We start from the raw sequence: 21,970 nt of genomic DNA, 5'->3' as shown, positions 1-21,970 counted from the left end.
TTCTTGTTACTAGTCTCTTTTTCATCTTGGAGGTCTTAGATTACCATTGTTGCTCCACTGCCACTTTCTTGGTGTTTTCTCTTTCCCTCGTGCTTAAACCCATAACTGACGTTTTGCCTCCCATGCACGATCTGCTTCTTAGTTAGTTAAGTTTGCATCCCTGTTTTTCATAAAATCCAATACGGCGGACAATCCAATCGTTCCTTGATTGCGCCCCCCTCGGGGCTTCTGGTCATGGGCTTTTGGCCTGTCGATTACCCTTGGGCCAAGCAGGGCAAACTGGGGCTTGAAGCGGTGTCAAGGTGAAAGGCGGGGTTGGCAGAGTCAGGTAAGAGAGGTTCAGGGACAAAAGATGATAACTAGTTACTATCAAACCTACACCGCTACCAAATACCCTTAACAAATAATAAAAACACGGACAATCGTTGGAACTGGACAGCATGCAAAATCAGGGCTCTGCTTAATGTTTGGGCTAAAAATGTGCAATGGTGGAACAAGTAGGGGAGACTGAACAACCAATAGCATTTTGATACGTTTTATAGATGTAGGGCCAATGATTTTCCGCGATAACGGAAAACGGACAGAATTCGTGGAATGTACCCTTTGAAACGGAATTGCAACTTTCAGACGGAAACATCATTTTGTGCATACAAATCGCCCAAATTCCCCTGTATTTTGGGCTGCAAGGCTTTATTTATTTCAAATAAGCACAACAACGATTGCAACAATGAACAAACATTAATTAAAGAACAACACCACTGAGAAAATGTCACGTCTGCGCAGAACTCTGCTCCGGCCACGCCCCCCTTTTCAACGGTTGACACACACACACACCTCCGCTACAGCCACATTCACTCGCTTGTCTTCCCAATCACATTTTTTTTTTTAAATGTAGTGTTCTGTTCTGTTGAAGGCTGGCAAACAACAATATAAGAAGGGTATGTATTATTCACTCATTTTAAGCCATCAATCTACCTCAGTGTGAACAAAATGAGCTGAAACGGAAAAAAAACGGAATTCACCAAAATGTGAAACAGAAAATTATTGGCCCTATAGATGCCCATTCGGACTCGGTTGATGGGCATAAAAGCTAACAAATTTCAACCACAGGGTATGCATCAATTACAACCCAAGTCTGTTTCAACTTCTAAAAACGTGAACTTGCCCTGGCTGTGACCACATGACCCACAACACTGGTGGAACAAATCTCAATATATTTCAATACCAATCACCGCTGGCTTAGAACACCATATGTAAGATGTTTAATTACCATCAAATTCAGATTGGATGATCATTAATGCTAATCTATTGCAAGGAACGATTATATATGTTAGCCCGCGCAAGTCACTGCTGTTCTAGCCATGTTATGAATAACCTCGAAAAAACACATTTTATTTCCATTTCCTCTTGACGTCAAACATACAGTGGCATAAAAGCAGAGATATTTCAATTTGCACAACTACCAGTACTACCAATTACAATTTAGGGTTAGAAGTGAACAAAAAAGTGAGCTTGTCCCGTGTTCCAAACATGAAAGAGTACAAGAGCAACTACATTTCATTGTACCTACATACGACAAAATCAAATTTCATGAAATTTTCAAAGAGATTACTGAACTTCATGACTTTTCCAGGCCTGGAAAATCAGATGATTTTAACATCATATTACAAACATTCCTGAAGAGATATCCTTCCGGTCATCAATATCTTTTGAAATGAATGTAAAAGTATTACAATTTAATAGACGTAAAATGGTTTGTTTAAACAAATATCATATCAAATGATGGCACATCTGGATAGCCCTGACTGTCCTGAAAAAAAACCCTACAAATAGCATGTATGGCTCCTTCTTACATTCACCAAAATAGAAGATTAGAAGTCAAGGTAGTCAAAATATGCTTAAAGAAATAGCCTAGGCCTTAAGAGTTAATCAATGAGTCACTGTGTCCTTCATGACATCCTTGATGTACTATATCTACAACAAAGGACATCTGATCTGTAAAATCTGTCCCCTACGATTCTGTGTCAGTGGAATCCATCCTAAATATTCAGTCCTAATGCAACATGTTTTCCCTGAGGATATGAGAAATCTGAAATGCTCTGGAACTCAAAGGAAACCCTGGAAACCCATAGACTCAATGTCCTTTATTCTCATTAATGGGACTATGACAATAGCCTCGCACCATTACTCTACGTGAACACAGTAGAACCATCACAGGGTCTCTTTGCAGTTTGCCAGTTCACTCTTTGGTACACTGTAGCACAAATAGTCTGGGAAGCAGCAACTTGTGTTGAAAGGTAATCCATGAAATACCAAATAAATACAGATGCACGCACTGCTAGAGAACCACGGAGTTCAAGTGTACTTACCATGTGACCGAGTGTGGTTCGGATGCCTGTTGACAATCTTAAAGCCGTGGGAATTATCGTCAATCAACACACCTGAAACAGAAGGAAAATAAATAAGTGAATCGTCTCACTCACAAATCTAAAATCAACAACTGACATCGACCAATAGCGGACGGACTACGCCAGGCAAGAGTGTAACCACATTCAGCGGTTTCAGTTCAATGATGATACCAAACCAACAACATTCAAACAATGGAAAAACAACATTTTGAACAATGTAGTGAACCGAAGTGCAATTCCATTCAGCTGGCTCGCTGGCTTGCACTATGGATCTTCACTGATACATTACATTGCATTTTCCCTTTATAATATCAGGTCAGCCCCCACCTCTCTTATTCAGAGAGAACAAAAGGACCATGCCTAGATGGATTTTCCCCCCATTTCTATTTTATGTTAAGTGTTACGCCCGAAATCTGTTTTCCATTCCAGTTAATGTGATCATGAAGAGTGCAAGGGTGAGAGATCGCTCTTGCACTGATAAAGTCTGCTAAGAACCATACCACAGTGGAGTCAAATCGTTCTGTATGTGTGTTCTTCATATAAGACACATGGTCATTGTGAAACTAGGGCAACAGCATAATCATCCTATAGGCCTTCCCCCCTTACATATTCAGAGCAGTACACCACAACCTGAGCATACATAAGGTGAAACAACTGGCTCGCTTCACATCCAAGTTAAGACTTTGACTTCACATAGTTTTTTTTTGCTAATCACACATGCAAAGGCCATCCAGGTCTGCTTACTCTGCCATAGCCAGTATAACGCTCCGTCCTCTACTCCCCTAAAAATATGATTTCGTGATTGTGTAATGTTGAAGAGGGGAGCTAGTGTGTGTGTAGTGTGTCCTGGTCGCCTATATATATATAACACGTGTGTGTTGCTGTGAGTTGTGCGTGCAATAAAAAAAAAAACTGACTGCAGTCAGCCTTGTTTGTTGTTTGTTGTTTGTTAGTGCCAATGTTTACACTTGTGGGGGATGGTAAGACCAGGCTGTCGACTACAGTAACCCAGTAGCCATTCAGACTCCCTAATAGAAAACAACAACAACAACAAACAACAGGACTATGGACCAGAATCACAGATTTACAGTAGCGCACGCCCCGTGATGGGCACTGTGATATGGCACCGGAGAACCACTGAAATTCCTCTCATTTTGCTCAAGCTGTAATCTGCGGTGTGGCTTTTCCTCACCACCATGTGACCCGCCCAGTGCTGTGAGTGTTTGCTAGTGCACTTGATGGGGGGGGGGGGAAGCTCAAATCCCCCTGCGTATTAAAACGAGAAGAAACACTTTCATAGACAGTCCTAGTGGCTTTCAACCATAACCATTCAGTAAACTCTCTGTTTTGCACATGGGGTTCTCTCGGCATGGTGCTGGTACCACTGACCACAGTGAACAAGGCTCTTTATGGCCAACTAACATACAAATGCCTTACAATTTAGTCTGTCAGTCAGGCAACAATGCTCTTTCATCGCAACAACTTAGGCCTAGGTTATTATTGAGGTGGATAGTATGCATATTATACAGGACAAATATGTAAAGAACTATAACTAGGTTACAGTGTGCCACAAGAAAGAATAAAGCACAATTCACGGCACAGACGGGAGAAAAGTGGATGGGGAGAAAATCAGATCTCCATCCCCACAGCTCGAGAGCTTTTTCTGGACCATTTGAAAGCTGATTGCTCAAACTCATCTTTGCGAACAATCGTCGATTTAATTATTGAGAAATAGAGATCTCATCCATCCATGAACAACAGTGTCTCTGCAAATTGATAGATAGTTTTGGTCAGCTAGCAGTACGCCTATGCCTCCAGTGTCCCATCTGTAAATCACTAGAATGAATTTCTGCGATGAGACAAAACTGTGTGATTAACTAGCCCTGGTCTCATGAATCAGACAGGGTGGGTAATGCTGTCAGTTGTGCCATAATACAATAAGCGATAAGCTCAAGGGATATTGTGTGCATTATGGTTAGGCATCATTGAGATTGTACGGTTCCCGTGATCAATTCTGGCACTTCCAGATATAGAACATTGTGACATTACCAAGATGCTACCAAGTTGTTAGCGCTGTCTGAGGTATTTGGCCATAGGCAATGCCACCACAATCAGTTGATAATTTGTAATTCAAGGTACGAAATATGTTTTTGAGCCTTAACCAGTCATGTCCGCACTAAAGCACACATAACACAATTGAGATGGTGGATAAAGAAATACAGAACCGCTGTGAACTTCTAGGAGCCACAGGCCAGCATCACTAATCTTCATAGGCATATTCTGAGGTAATGGCCAAACATTTGCTGTCTTACAAGACTATTTTCGCAGGAAATTGATAAACTGCCAAAGCCTCAAACCTTTCTTGACAATTTCCTGGTTCTCAAAAAAATTGAACCGTTTCTGGATATTTAAACCCAAATGTATCTCTTAATATCAAAGGCCCTTCTTATACCTAACTAGACTTCCACCATCACTTTCCTGCTAGCCTGTTCCAAGGTGAGAGTCAGCTGTAGGATGGGGTTATTTAATTGGGTCACTTGAGATCGCTGTTCAGAGCACAGGGAGAACAGGTCACAGAGGCAGCAAAAGGCAGGGTTGCCGGGGCTTCTATGCCTCCCAGCAGGCTTTGTAAATACAGGCCAATGGGCCAACATTCCACTTACAAAATTCAGTTCATTGTAGACCCTTTTTGCAGGGAACACAATTTCTGGGACTGACTGAGTCCACGCATTTCAGACTAGAGCATACAAGGTAATCAAGGTCAAGAGATTTCTTTGGAAGATTGTTATTTTCTCTCTACCTATTCTATTTTATGAATTGTAAGGAACTTACATGGACATTTCATAACCATCATCCCCTCACAGCCCATGCCATATGAAGACCTCTACTGAACATAACATATCTATCATCTATGCTTCTTTCTTTCGAGTCTACATTTTGACTTCATCTAGCCATGGCTGTAACTGAGTTTCTTACTTTTTCAACTCCAAATCAAATCAAACCAAATCAAACATCACATCCTGCACACTTTTTAGCTATAGACATCTATTTATCTAGCAATAAAAAACACATGTTAAAACTGCTACATGTGTTCAACAAACTTAGCTGTAACAAGCTTGCTATACACACACTTCACCAGTGACCAACCAAACACAGTAAAATATAATGACTGTTGTACCTGAACTGAACTGAAAGTTACCCACTATGCATCACACAGTTAAGTCTGCTGTTACTTCAGTTATATTATAAGGTATGCTAGTCATGATGAACTAGTAGATGGCTAATTAAGACATCAGCCTGACGAGAGTTGCTAACTTCATTACACCAAATCCGATTGGGTTTTTAGCACAGCAACATTTTCTTTTATTTGTACTAGCAGACCGAACCAAAATTGCAATGGAAGCAACACCTAGACACTCTGTTAGGGCGTTTAAAAACACATAACACCAGGAAGACATGGCTGTCCTGAACATGATAGAAAGGCATGCATTTCAGATGGATGGTTCACATAATGCACTGGAACAAATGTGATAGCATCCAAATGGGGTATACATCCAAGATTAGCTACATTGTAACACTCGGGCAAAAGTTACCCACAACTTTCATTTTTCGTGTATCTGGACGAACACTACAATGTAGCTACAATAAATAAATTAACATTTTTATGTTTTTTTTTTCGACTTTTTTTCCGGAGCTAGTAAAATTCTGATTTACTAGGAGATATTTTATGCTGGATACTCGGGGAAGTTACACGTCTCTAGTGGCATGTATCGTCATTTGCCCAGCGGTAGCTGATTTTGCACGACCAGTAATGCTATACCCAAACTTGAGACAAGAGTTGGATAAAATTAGCAGAAATGACTTAATTGCAGCTGTACTGGTCAGAGGAAGATATATATTTCAGATGTTATTTTGCTTGTGTCCATTCCAGGAATGATACCAGAAGGGGTTAAAACTCACGAGGGGTGAAAAAGGTGACAAAGATGCAAACCCCTTAGGGGGATCTGTGGACATGCCCCACCCACCATCATATTTAGTGGATAGTAAAAATCATATCCTTGGCATAGTCTATTTAGCCACTCAACACAAGAAGTTCATTGAAGGAGGCTAGAAGGCTTATGGTGAAAAATGACATGGTCAATTAAAAACGTGTAGGTAACACCTGTTAAGGGTTGGCGAAAATCAATGAAGTAGTATCAATGAATAAAGAAAATAACGTTTTTAAAGCAAGTGGCAAAACGGTGGACTGTTTGTCTCTAACTTAACAGCGGACTGCCCAAAAAGCGATGAGCAAAAGGCCAACAGACCGCCAGCTTTGCCTCCAGTGGTCCACTGACCTTTTGCTATCTAGGGTGATGTGTTACGCCTGTTCGCAGATTACTTGGATGAGACCAGGATATAGTACACTAACTCTTCGGCCACTGATGTCCTGCTGTGAGTCCACGCATAGCTCTGGTTGTAACTTTTGGTCAGATGTGAGGACAACGAGGACGCCGTTTTGAACTTTCGGATTCGGCCCAATTTAGGATTCTGTGAATAACTAGTAAGTGTGATTAAATCACCAATGTTGCAGTGACTAGTATTGATAGTGGATGATGCTGTTGATTAGCCCATAGAGAGGTTAGGTAGAAATCTTATCTCAGCTCTGCAACTCATGTGATTGGTACAGACAGGCGAATGATTTTACATTTGTTTTAATCCTCTCCAAAGTGTTACAGTGCACACAGACTAAAGAGTACATTATTTTTGCATGGCCACCTTCATATTGGCTACAGAATAGTTTTAGCTTTGTCAACGAAAATATCGGTCAGTAGCATATCATATTGAAGCCAACTCTGTCGGACACAGCAATTTCTACATGCACTGTTTGTATCTCTCTTCATTTTCATTAAAGTGTATCCACTTTTATGGCTATAACAAATATTCATCAAAAAATGTGTCATTTCCCTATTATTTTACAAAGACATTCCAAATACTTTTAGGCTTTATCAACATTTCTGTCGGCGTAATACACATCAAAACTTCATTGTTAACGTTAGCTGTATTTAGCAGTCAGCTATATTGAATCATGCACGCAATCCTATTGAGGATGATTGTCAAACCTTTCTTTCGTAGGGCGCAGTGTTAGCATCCACGTGACTGCATAGGCTACGGTATGTTAGGCCGACTGCTGCTGCAATGCGATCACATTCACATTCGCTTGCGGAAATACGTCTGAATATGATGTGTGGAGATGAACTAAGCGATTCAGCGTCTGTCATTCTTTCATCTGGGATGGGAAACCACAGCTTATGCTGTTACACAGGCAGGCATTATGATAGGTTCAAACAAAGGTGGGGACTGGAAACAAAATGCCTTGTGACGGAAATAGCAATTTGCAACTGTGCAAAAGAAAAAAATGATTAATATGCATGGAGGCAAAATCCCCATTCGAGTTTCATCTGTTTAAAGCCAATTAGCCTACATAACACAACGACACCAGGAAGTTTCAGTATTATTGTACAAGTCATTTGCTTTTGGTCAAACTGAAAGGACAAGAAAGTCTAATCCACATCCTTGCATCCATGTGGGTTGACCCAACATAGTTGTCAGGTATCTAACTCAATACAATATGACACTGCAAACTAGGCAGTATTTTGGTTTTGATGGCTTGTGACTAGGGATGCACCGATACCACTTTTTCACAAACCGATACGAGTACGAGTATTTTTATTTGTGTACTTGCCGATACCGAGTACCGATACCGATACTTCTTAGATTTGGTCTCCATGAAAGTGCAATTAATTTGGAGGCAGATTTTATTTTATCCTCTGCAGATTATGTCAAGCCTATTGTACAAAATTAACAGAAGGCTATCCCAAGCCAAAAATTAACAGAGCTTTCTGGTTTTAACACACAAAAAAAGCCTTCAAACAGACAATATCATCACATTAGACAAAATGCAAATATAACCAGATAAAGGCAATTCAATTTGCTGCATAGTTAACAACACAGTCTGCTTAACAAAAAGTGAACAGAACTATTACTGGATTAGCACAAGAGCACATTTCAGTTACAAAAGGATCAGAAGAATCTCCTGCTCAAGTACACAAACAATCACTTAACCTATGTGGCACAGTCTTTCTCTCTACCTCTCTCTCTCTGTGTGTGCGTGCGCGTTTTTTTCTTTTGCAAGACGTCAGTTAAGATTGGTTACTTCGGTCTTGCGCCACTAGCATCAGTGAACTCTGTGTACTTAGCACTATGGTGTGTCTTCAGGAGTTTAATCAAATTGCTTGTGTTAAACAAAGTACTTTCCTTTCCGCCCCTCGACACCGTAGCAGTGCAGATCTTACACTGGGCCTTACTCCTGTCGTCGTCATTTATCTTAAAATGAGCCCAAATGGCCGTTAAGGCAGCATAACGGAATTGCTAATCGCTAACGAGATGCTAGCAGCTAAATTTAGCGAAACCTGTATACTGAAATACTTTGACACTATGACAAACTTTCCTAACACAGTCAAACATCAAGCAAATGCAACACAAGACGGCAAATAAGCTACTTACTAGTCTGGCAGAGAGTGGTAGGACAGGTAGGACAATAAATCACATTTTGTGTCAGCATAGCCCGGCCAGTTTGATGCAGTGAAATACTGATGAGTGGTATCGGTGCTTGGTATCGGCAATTCAAAACGAGTACGAGTACGAGTATTTTAACGAAGTATCGGCACCGATACCGATACTGGTATCGGTATCGGTGCATCCCTACTTGTGACTACAATAAATCCCAGGGTCAGATTTCACACTGGAAATATCGACAGGGATATGCCAAAGGGCAATACTTGTTTATCCTGTTTTCGTGAACTCAGAAGTTGATCATTCTTAAAAACACAAAGTTTGTGCCTTGAGACAGGCGGGCTGCACACTGCATAAAATGTGGCCATTTTAAGTCTGTACATGAGGTGTTTGACTTGACTAATCCTGGAGGAATGTGGTGACCTGGGGCTACGGTGGCCCAGGCAGCACAATTAATCTACAGAGTGCAGAGCAGGGAGAAAAATGGACGAGGGGAACAATGAGGAAACATTCCACACACTTTCAGCTGAGACCAGACAGATAATACTGTGTGTGTGTGTGTGTGTGAGTGTGTGTGTGTGTGGGGGGGGGTGTAAAGGCCAAGAGGGAAAAAGATTTGAGACTGTATGTGTGAATGTGTGTGTGTGTGTGTGTGTGTGTGTGTGTGTGTGTGTGTGTGTGTGTGTGTGTGTGTGTGTGTGTGTGTGTGTGTGTGTGTGTCTGCATGAGTGTCTATATATAAGACTGTGAGAGGAGGAAGGCAAACATACTGAGATTTTGTGTGTGTCTGTGTACACACGTGTGTTATCTCATTCAGTATTGCACAGATAACAATATCCTGTAGTAATCTCAAGGGTCTGAGGCTGAGCAGCACACACACGCACACACACACACACACACACACACACACACACACACACACACACACAGACACACACACACACACACACACAGCTGATCTGTGCAGTGCAGAGGGAGTCTGTAGGAAACTGCAGTAGTGGCAGCACTGTCAACCACACTAATCAGATGCCACTGATGTCCGTCTGGGTCCCCTCTCTGCCCCCTCACCACCTCCCAGTGCTAAAGCAACCTGTTTTCATCACATGATCATTTCTTCCCTCTATTCCCGGCACCATGTGTGGTTAATGAGGTCAGGGTGAGGGCTGTGTGTGTGTGTGTGTGTGTGTGTGTGTGTGTGTGTGTGTGTGTGTGTGTGTGTGTGTGTGGGGGGGGGGGTGTTTAAAAACATCTGCCTAGAAGGCTTCCAACTTGTTTACTCTGCACCCTGTCAAGTTGGCTGTCCTGCCTGAATCTTTTCTGTGACGCAGCAGCCTCTGCTTGAGCGCCCCTTCTCCTTCTCCTTCTCCTTCTCCTTCTCCTTCTCCTTCTCCTCCTCCTCCTCCACACGCTGTGGCATTCTGATGGACTGAACGCTTGTCACAATCGCCCCCAAACATACACTCCCCTGAGAAAAATAAGATCACTCCTCGAATAGCAGAGCAAGGGATCAATGCCATATCTGCGACTTCTCAATGTAGCCAAAACCTGACAACCTTATCAATAACTCAAACACTGAATCAGTGACAAGCTTAATTAATCTGCCAGGAGCCATTCCTCTATCTGGAAAAAAACCTTGAGAGGAAATGTTCTCTGCTGCTGACGCTCTAGTTCGTTTAATATATCTATATCACAGGGGATGAGAACACTACCGACTAAAATGGTGCCATCTTTTAACACAAATACTACTACATCAGGATATGACCTCATCAGTTTGAGGACAGATACAAAGCTGTAGGCCCAGCAATAACCATTTTCATTCATAATTTACTGTACAGTGTGTGCATTACATATTACATTACATCAGGAAATTATAAGCGTAGACATAAACGCCTCAGTCAGTAGCTAATTAGTTAACCGACCAATGCATAGTGGCCGTTCACAGTTTTAAACTACAGACTGCCATTAGTGTTGTGTGAGGAAACCCTGTGCACTCAATACATGAGGAGTGAACACCACAGCCTACAGAAATGTTCAAACTGAAATAAAGTATTAAATACTGTCGTATTTTTTCATTTAAAAAGAATAGGCCTGTTAATGAGGGGCATCATAGAACTTCCAACCAGCCATATAATACGCTCATCGCACAGAAAGGTCAAATCAAATAAAAGTCAATTTGTACAAAAAAATATCCCACTTTGTTGGCCCACAAGGCTTTCTATTTCAGTCTTAACAATGTGCCAGTCTATCTGTCAGTCTACACGTGGACAATTTAGAACAAGACATTTTCATTACTCCAGGTGGCACCTTGCTTCGGGTCTGTTTGTCATGCAAAGGGCAAACATGTCTTTTCCCGAAACACTCGTCCCTGGCAGGTGAGCCAACACCTGGCGCACAGAACATCCAGACTGCCGGGGCACTTATTTAAAACGTAACGTGAACCGACCAGCTTCCCTCATGAAGCCAGCAGGGCTGTTCATTTATTATTTCATTACATGCTTCAAAACCCCCTGTCCAAACCAGGTCTCTTCAAGAATACCATTTTTTTTTATACATTTTAAAAACCTTAGCATATGGCCATGTCCTGAGCAGTTTTTAATGCGCAACTTGGTTCATGAGTTTAAGGTCAAGCATTAACACCTCACCAAACACCTAATCCCTTGTAGTGGTCCTATTTTGTGAGTGAGCCTTTTAGGGGGGGATGTGCTTTACAGCTACTAATTCCTTATGGCGTGTTATCCCTTCATGCAAGGACCAAGAATGGATCTGGCATTCATTGAAATTATCCTCTCATTCTGCTGAGCCACAACTCTTAAAGGATGGGGGGAAAGAAAGAATAGTTATCACCAACTGAAGTTCAGCTGTGATCATTTCAGGGGTTTTCCTGACTCAAACTGAAGAAAAGTGCACATTAGGGTACATTCTAAGGGTGCTCGATAGTGTGCCAATAAACGCTGGTGGCAGACCAATGTAGCATTCCATAATCAAACGGAAGATCCTAAATGAAAACATTTTGTGTACAAGCATAGCGTACTGGTAAATATGCACCAACACAGACAGCTATTTTTCATTCCAATTTTTCTCTTTTTCCTTTCTGATGGCAGCAAGCACAAGTGATGATTAGCCTATTGAAAATGTAAAGATACAGTCAGTCGCATCGTGAATAGTGCGTGTTACCAAGCGATTCACAACAACAAACAGAATTCCACCATCAAATTTGACAGTCGCATCAAACCTCCGCGAGAGACAGTCGGCACTGCCAGTAAAGACGTCCAGTACAGTGACTTAAACAGAGCTATAAGGTCATGGCACAGTCATAGTTAAGGTCTCATGTCATATAACCTAGCAATCTAGCTCTAGCTTAGGGAACTATCTTAACAGTTGGCATTTGCTATGGCGTGTCAACATGGACTAATTATTTGCTAAGTTAAACTTAGCTGCACAGGCATCCTACGTGTTTCTGCGTTTCCTATTATAATTCAAGTTAAATTGAGGAGACTGTAACATCAGCTGGATAACTAACTATCATTTCATGCAAATGTAACTCTGAATACAAAACCGATTTAAACAGTTTAAATACCAAAGACTAACTAGTTTAATCACTATTGTAGCACATGCACACACACACACACACACACACTCACAATTCAGAATAAAATACAATAATGATGGCAACCATTTAGTTGGATTTGGCAATAAAAGCGAATAACTGGTTGTCAAAGGCGCGGGGCAGCGATTCTCTAACAGCAATGACCCAATTACATCAGCCAATGTTCAAAATGAGTTGATGGTCTGCTTATCGAGATTTAGGAAGAACCCAACCACTTTGTTCCTCCGAAGAGCATCTGTTGTCTTTGCCTTTTCTCCACAGAAAAAGATCAATAGTGGTACCTCGATGGTGGAATGACCTATCGGGTGCTATCCAATCAAGTTCCAGTCAAGGTAGCCTGCATTTAAAGCGCACCACAAAGCATTTAACTATATGGAGTCTAAGGCCTCTCATGCACCTTTGAGGTAGTTTGACCAGGCTTGACATTTTTATATTTTACCACCATCTAAAAACATTGATCTCAAAGTGCGACATAATTAAGCACAAACTCAACAACAATAATCTGAGAGCAGCAACAATGCAATTATTATAATTTTTGGTTAAATCAACTGTAAACACACAGTTTCAAAAACTTATTTTTAGAGGCGCTAAAATATTGTAAAAAAAAAAACACTTAGTGTTTGTTGCCAAGATCTGTGAGATCTAAACATTGTGATTAAAGCATTCATCAGTTTCATGTTTAGCAACACCAACACACACAGCAAACTATGGAAAAATACTCATGTAACACTACCTGTTGCTCGCGGAAACGCAAGGTTTGTTCCTTGTTAATGAATATGTGGCGTATTACTATTTGTCATAACACCACCCTGCAAATACGTTACACTAAAAATGTTCACCTACACAACATGCAAATCTCCTAGTGTGATCATTAGAAATATTTAAACGCACTCATCCAGTTCCTCCTCAGACAGGAGTGCTTCATCTAGTTGTAGCTCCATATTACACACACACACACACACACACACACACACACACACACACACACACACACACACACACACACACACACACACACACACACACACACACACACACACACACACACACATCTTTGTCCTTGGAATTTAAAGCAACATTATTCGTATCCTTCTACTAGCTATAAGAAGCAGCTAGCGCAGTATTCTCTGTATGGATAGAGGCGACAAAGAAACCCAGGAAGATAAAGAGAGAGTAACCGAGCAACAGCTAGTTTTGCTAGTTGCCAGTTTTAACATCATAAACATCCTTGCTAATGTTATTTATGAAATAATGCAAAGTGGGCTGTAATCTTATCGGTGTCAACCCTTGTCCCACAGAGAGTTGTACTTTTTCCAGATGCCCAAAGTCATCGACCTCAGTCCCATCTCAGGCTATCATCCAAATAAATTAAATCTCATACCAAAAGGTTTGTTCAATCTTGGAGGTTCGCAACCTTGAAAGCCTAACTCAGCTAGCTTGTAATAAATAACACTGTCCAATATATATTATGGACATTGTGTGATTTTATCATGTCGCCAAAAACATTTCTTAGATCAAACGCTTAAAAAACAATGTATATAGAAAATGAAAATACTTCATTTCACAAAAATGTGTCATTCTTTTCTGTAATTCTTTTGGTTATGGAATCGTTCAGTTTTAGGGGAAGCCCAGTAGCACAAATTACTAATTCTCTGTTTACAAATGGACATCTCTTACGATGGATTTCCTTAGGGGTGCGCAAACTCAGCTCCAGCTGGGCAAATGATAGTTAAACACGCTACTAAAGACATATTACTTCCCTCCACTCATTTCAATGGGAAAATAAGTGAACGGCAACGCCGTCAGAAATGTCAGAAATTAAATTTCATATCTGGCTTGTGCTGTAAAGTCTTAAGTCTAAATAGGATCAAATGGCTAACTTAGTTTAGCAGTTACACAGCTAGCTTGTCAACAATCCTTTGTGACTTTCAGTGTAGGCCTACAATTTCGACGGGGGGGAAAATCGAAAAGCGGTGTACAAAACTGCCGGAATAATAATATTTCCACTTGTGCAATTATACTAAATGTGTGTTGACTTGACATTTCAAATTCACAATAATATCTAGCGATCATGGGTTCGACTACAATACTAGGGCCGTCACTCTTCCAAAAGAGAAGTTAGAACGAGATCGAACAAACCCATAAGCCTTTAGAGGTAATTTGAATGCAACCCATACTGGCAGGTTCCCACCCATTTTCATTATCAACATATCAAAACTTTTCCAAGACTTTAAGAATGACCTTTCACAACCTACAAGTACACCCAAATGCATACCTTACTTCACAGATTGTGGCTATTTAGTATATGAAACAACCAAACATTCCTTTTCTAATAGGCTAGTTTGGCTATGTCAATTTAGGTGGAAACTCATCAAATCATGCTGCAGAAATTCACAGAACACAGCATTATCCATGAAAGACTACAATAACATAACTAATTTCATTAGACCTACATACGACAAAAGCACATTTCATGACTTTTCCAAAGGTTTCGATTAATTTCCTGAATTTTATAGGCCTTGAAAATTCCATGACTGCCCTGCATTGGGCACGCACACACAGAGCTGCACACATTTTTGTGATTTAGAAAGCAGCAGATTCTTCCGTGTTCTTGGAACATGTGCACTCAGCTGCAACACACTAGCTCCAGCAGTACGTGTTGCTATGATAAAGATGCAACGTTTAAGATTGTAAAGTTAGGGCACATTTGTCACGTGGCCAGGATTCAACGTCATTAACAATTCATTGATCAAGAGACAATTTGGCGCTAGGTTATTCATAACACAGAGTGACATTGCTGGGACAGCAGTGACTTGCCAAACAGGTTATTACAGTGCAACTATTTTTTTCAATTTAACGAATGATCTAATTTCGAAGACAAAGTGCAAGCCCTACTACATACAAGGCCTAATAAGACAGCAGAGAGCCAATTCTTTTCTAGACATTCCTAGTAGTTCAGCTGGTGTTTCTTTAGGTTGTCTCAACAGCTACCCAATATTATACAATCTGGGAAAAAAAACAGGCAAAGCTGTTGTTAGATATATATCACCTATAACAATATTAATGCAGAGCTATTCTGCTCTCTGACACAAACATACTGAATCTTTATTGGGTAGTCTGTATTTGAGCCATCAGCCCACAAGCTTATTGTGGGCGGTCTGAAAAAGAGTAAGAACAACCAAACTAAAACATTCTGTATCAGAGCAGAGATTACATCATACCAGACTACCTTCTCTGTTCACTGAATGAATAACACAGATTGTGTGTATGTGTGCTGGTGAGTCTGCTAGTGACTATTAATGTAAATACAGCACTGGCTACAAACAAACTGATCATAGCTAGTGATTGACATTACCCATCAACTAAACCACGAGCAAAGTGACTTCCTATGAATTCAACTCTGTACTATGTGCTCTGAAAGAGCGGCCTTCATGTCTGGTGCATTTGTAACTCTAAACCACTGAAACCTACCAAACAGCTTCTCTGACTGCAAGTGAAGACTGCATTCAGGCAAAAAAAATCTGAACTTGACCTCCAGGTCACAGACACACACCCATGCAGCAACGCTCTATAAAAGTCTGAGCCAGGCAGGCAGTGTGGGGGAGGGGAACTGTTGGCTCTGAGTTAAGAAAGAACATTTAAAGTGTGTGTGTGTGTGTGCGTGTGTGAGTGAGAGAGTGAGAGAGAGAGAGAGAGAGAGAGAGAGAGAGAGAGAAAGAGCGGTATAGAATCTTTCCTTTTCCCAAAGGCATGGTTAAGGTGATTCTTTTTTGATGGAAGCTAGTATAAAGCTTACCAGAAGAAGGCAGAACGGGGATCACAGTCTGTTTTAACAGGTAAACAAATGAACAGGCCTACGTTTACAATTTCGGTGCCAAATACGTACAAGACTAATAAGGTTTAGAAGAGTAAATCAGGGATACAATCAGTGACTCTGCCAAAGAGTCAGGGATGGAAATTGAAATGTTCTTGGCTGGTGGATTCTAAATTCTACCAGCCACCATTTTATTGCTCTTTTGTGTGCAACTAACTTTTGTGTAACATTTGTTTTGCTTTTAAAAAGAATTTGTAAAAAAAAACAATAACAAATACACATTTTCCCCATAGGAAAGGATTTTTATTTTGAAATGCCTTCTCTGTGCCAGAATCAGTTGAATGCATTGTTGTATCTCATGTTTGAACACTATTTACATAACATACTCTGCAATTAGTTAATTGAACTTTCAATAAGATATCAGTTATAGTTCCAGCTATGTTGTGAATGTCATTGTCAAGCCTATATCAAGCTAACTTCACTGCGGTCGTCAATCCATCTGATCACGTACCTGACACCAAACGAAAGGGACATGTAGCAGTGGCAGGGACTGTGATAGATTATATGATGCATAACTTTATACCAGGTCAGAGGAAGTGGAATTTAACATCGAAGCTTGTTTTCTACAATTTTATGCACAATGAATTCTATAATCGCGGAATTCCAAAAAACAGGACTATGTTATACTCTGCGCCTCTCCTCCCTCCCCCTCCCCCTGTCGCATAGATATGGCCAGCATTTCTTAACAGGGTCAGATTTAAGAGGCAGACAACTAAAGTCTTTTTTGAAGATGAACAGCAGCCATACTTTACACGCCAGTGACCACCATCATTCACCTGCCAACACAGAAATCTACACGCCAATGGTGCTTGGAGGGTGCTCATTTTCACACACACACACAGTCTACAAATGCACAAAAACAGAACTTTAACATTCTTTAAACATAAAATAAATAAATAGGCTAGATTTCGATTTCATTTTCATTTGGAGGCTGAGTCATCCTTGATAGTCTCCCATTTGAAATGTTCACAGCAAATCACTGACTGACTAGCTTCCTCTCATCAAATCACTGACTGACTAGCTTCCTCTCATCAAATCACTGACTGACTAGCCTACTGTCGTCGAAAACTAGCCAGTCATGTAACTCCCCACTGTTGGCTCTTCTCCACTTCTCATTGGGAAAAAAAAAAATAAAAAATCAGCTTTTAACTTTAGGTTCATGACTTCAAGTTGTCTCTACTGGCATCAGCTGCTGTCTTTTTACACCCGTGATGTAACGCCACATTTTGTTGTGAAGATTTTTGTTGTTAGGTCGAGATGCAGGAGGCAACATAACGACATTTTAGCTAGTAAGTAACAATGCTAGGTCGGCTGCCAGACGATTGAATGTTTGCTAAATGCCCCTTTTGTTTCCCCGCCACGATGGCTGGTAGGTTGATCAACCAGTTTTACAATGTTTTATACTTGATCATTTATACAGCAGTATGAGTTACACAGTATACCGGGGCACTTAGCCGCGTTGGATTTCCTCGCAAGGTGTTACAAAAGGGATGAATCAGTTCTGGTTTGTTTGATTGCATTTTATCAATACTGTAACTATTGGGGTGGATATGGATATCCGTACGAGTACGTAAGTAATACGTGTATTGATCCCCTTAACAGTGTTATTCTTCTACTGTTAATAAACAGGCCTGCTGCTACAGACACACACCCATTTAGGTGATATGTCTGCATGTCTCTAAACTGGTCTTTGATCTCAGGCTTCTCTCTCTTGATGAAGGTCTCAGACCTCACACAAATCCTAAAGTACTGATGTCCATGAGTTCATATGGATGCTAGATTATGTCAAATTGGACAATCACACATTCAGTGAGCTATACTTCCTATTTTATAGCAGGTAAACTTTTAAAAGGAGGAGATTGGAACCCCAAGCATAAAATGGATGGAAACCTAGTCAATCAAAATTTGATTGTGGTAGGTCAATCTCTTGAAGATGGACATACTGGCATGGTACCCTCTCACCACCCAACAAATGAAGACAGGACATTTAATAAACTAGTTTGAATCTGCAAGTCTGTGACATTCAGCCATCATATGAACTTAACAGTTTGCGCTCTTAAAAACTCGGCCTAAACACTTCCTTCAAGGGTGTAGCCTAGACCTACAACTCACAAAATGTTCTCATCAATCTGTAGAATATATAAATAAGTGACTAGGACAAGGGATCTCAATATTGGATTTACAGTTTTGTGAAATTCCTTTGCTACTTTCTGAGTCGTATATCCTATTTCTTGCACAATTCTTTCCACAACAATAACAACAACAAAAGGATGGTATTCTGTGGTTGCCAAATACCTATATCACATCTAAAAGGGAATGAGTGATTTTATATGCCTATAAGGCTACTTAATAAATGACAACTAACATACTAACTCTGGGTCCAAACAGAATCCCAACGTCTGTTGATATCCATTTGCCAATGCAGGCATCATTATTCAATAGGAACAGGGCATCCAACAACTTTTGAGCTCAAACGTTGCACTGCATTACACATCACTGCTCAGAGTTGCTTGCAGCCAGCTAGGTCATTCCAACTGAAAACAATGGAATGTGATTTAGCCGTTGTGGCCTTATCGTGTCTCACTGACACTGTAATATCTTCATAGACCGTGGTTACACATGTTGATTCAATGTGAGTTGATCAAACCAGGAAGTATTAACATGTGGATGCTCTCAGGCTGGATTTTGGCAGCATGAACCCAGTTAGAAATCCACACATTAAGATGGATCACCTCCCTATCGGCTCTCATGTACATGTACTTTTATGTTTTGTTTAACAGTTATACTCAATGATACAGGCAGAAAAGCCATGCCGTGTTCTTTCACAACATCTGACCATCTTATCTGAAGAATCCAGCTTGGGGCCACATACAGAAATTGGGTCAATACAAAGGATCACATTTTCCCAGCAAAAAAAAATATTTTATTCAACATCATTCCAGTAGCCAACTTCAGCAGAATCATTTTGTCCTGTGTATCCATGTTAAATGTTTTTTAAATAATGAACAAACAAAGAGAAGCTAAACTTCCCCTCCCCCTCATCTTTGAATTCTCTGTCAAGCACCGGTTACATAACTGTGTCACTACCAGAGTGTGTGTGTCTTTGAGCGAGGCACTAGCTCAAGACCAGGCATTTACTGGGTACTGTCAAACATAAGATGACTGCCATAGCTTTTATTGTCATTGTAAAGGAATAACACTACACATTTTGGGTTATATTTTAATACTTTAAGGAAACACTAAGCCATTCTGTAAACGGATCTCTGGTCAAAGAAGACTGGCCATTATGTAGACCACATTATGTAGGCTCAGGTGTGTAGAATAAATTACTATTTGTAGGAATATTACACCAGCCGCCAGAGAAATCTCAAATCAGTTTCTGTTGAATTACATCTCTTCCCTTGACTGGAGCCAGGCTGCAGCTATGCAAATGCTGAAGAATTTGAACTAATTTTAATACCAAACAGCTCCCTGTAATTCATTAACTTCTCAGTAAGAACGTAGGCCTACAACATATATTATTGTATTTCTACTCATTTCACTTTTTTTCTCTCAAAGGAAATATACTTACATTGATTTACTTTAAGATTTAAATAACGTGACAAAAGCCTCGTCGACAAAATTAAAACACTGCCCGCCATCTGAAAATGGAATGGCTCTCGATTTTTTTTGGAGCTCTTTCACCAGACTACTCCACAACCTAAATCCACTGTGTCAGTGAGTTAAGAATATCCTCTTGGCTTTAACTCTCTCTCTCCCTCCCTTCCCTCTCTAGCTTCTTCCCCTCCCCCACACCCACGAGTTCAGCCTCAGACACATTGCTGTCATGTGGGCTTGCACTGTTTTTCTTATAATATCAACGAAAATCAACCACATTGGAAGTTCATAATTAGTTCTACATGAGCATGTTGTTACAGTTGAACTAGTCTGTAAGCAGTATCCACGTTGATTATATTTGAAATATTATTAGCTACCTCACCAGATATTCCACACCACATCAACATAGTCAAGGAGGTTTTCATGTTCCAACATGATTACCAGCTAGCGTTATGTCCCATGATCAAACTGGCGTCTAAAGTTAGCTATTCTACTGTAAAAGGGTTACTGTCTGTCAAGCTGTTACTAGCTAGGCCACATAAGCCATACCTATTTTGAATGAATACATTTCACGTTAGCTTGCAAGCTAATACTGTTAAACACCAACAAGTTCATATTTAAAGGAGTCCAACAACACCAAGAAATTCGACCTAGCTAGGAAGCTCACCATCTTACGAAAGACGACTACATACACCATGACTAATATCACACGTCAGAAAACTTTCGTGATAACATTATTTCACATGTAACTTAACCCTCTTCATATAACAGTATGCTAGCTATCCATCTAGCTAAGTTGTGGGAAGGCAGATAGCAGCATTTACACACAGACAGGCGCGCGCGCACACGTACGTACACACTCACTCACACACGCACACACACATACTGCCCATCCCCCACCCCAGTCAAATCAACTAAACAAATGCCCTTGTAATATAAACTATACGTCACATTGAGACATAATAAAGCTTTTTCTGTAATTATTCAACCCTTTGCTACGTTATTTTCGTCAAAACTATGATCGGAATTAAACAAAACACTCACTTTTAATATCCGGATCACACAAGGGGTGCCTTCTCTGCTGTGTTGCTTGTGTGGAATTTCCTCCTCCACGGCTATTTTTTTAAATAGGGCTAAAACAAAGCGTTATAACCCTACTCTTCAACGACGATCCGATGGTTAAATTCCCAAATAAGCGTCCGGTTACAACACACGGGTGAAAGTGTTCGGTAAAATCTGTTAAAAATTGCATTTAAGAGAGACTGAGGAGCATTGTGGGGCTGTATGCTAGTGGAGAAAGAGCCAAACGGTTCAGGACCAGCCAACGGCTTCAGACACTCAAACACTGAAGCGGTGACCTGCCAGGCGAAAATGGGGAAGGCCTGGGCGGTTGTCGCTGCAGCTTTGTTGAAACAAGGAGGGACACACAGACAGCAATAACATAACTGTTGGTTCTGTTTCAGAGAAAATAGCATCAGCAGGGTTACATTTTCCTTATATTTCAATTGATGTGGAAAGTGTTTTTTTTTTTTTTTAATAATTTTTCAATTTCTATAAAATAGTTTTACTCATCTTTTGTAAAAGAGGATAATAATATTGAAATTTAAACATGATTGCTTGTGTGTTTCAATTTTGTGTGTTTTATTGATATTTTGTGTAAAAAGGTAATTATATTGAAATGTAATTGATATAAAAAAATAATAATCATGCACTACCCCAAATAATCTTGTGTGAGTGAAATATTTATTTAGGTAAATAACCACTGGCTCTTGCTCTGTAAATGGGAAACAAAGGTATCTTGGACCAAGCTTATTTCAGCCAATCAACACGTTGTTTCATGAGCATGGAAGGGAGGGGTGTAATTTGATTGGCTGTTAAGCTCAAATATTAACAACCTTTTGCAAAATATCAGCAACCAGAATCACAAAC

General features: G+C 40.4%; 1 protein-coding gene across 3 annotated transcripts in view; it reads right to left on the bottom strand.

Moving 5' to 3' along the window:
• tbl1xr1a (tbl1x receptor 1a) overlaps nucleotides 1–21,416 on the bottom strand; it is a 44,063-nt gene extending 22,647 nt beyond the window's left edge. For 2 of the 3 annotated variants that reach the window (XM_031575032.2, XM_031575031.2), the window contains exons 1-2: nucleotides 21,086–21,416; nucleotides 2,370–2,441 (exon numbers count right to left, since the gene is read on the bottom strand). The gene's annotated coding sequence lies outside the window, so the exon portion shown is untranslated. The remainder of the gene's footprint in view (nucleotides 1–2,369; nucleotides 2,442–21,085) is intronic. The other variant, XM_012842228.3, reaches the window with a different exon arrangement.
• Nucleotides 21,417–21,970: the final 554 nt, after the last annotated feature.

Source organism: Clupea harengus, chromosome 10 (assembly GCF_900700415.2).
Source record: "Clupea harengus chromosome 10, Ch_v2.0.2, whole genome shotgun sequence".
Lineage (NCBI taxonomy): Eukaryota > Metazoa > Chordata > Actinopteri > Clupeiformes > Clupeidae > Clupea > Clupea harengus.
The sequence above is the reverse complement of the archived record's forward strand: the minus strand, read 5'-3'. Positions and strand labels throughout refer to the sequence as shown.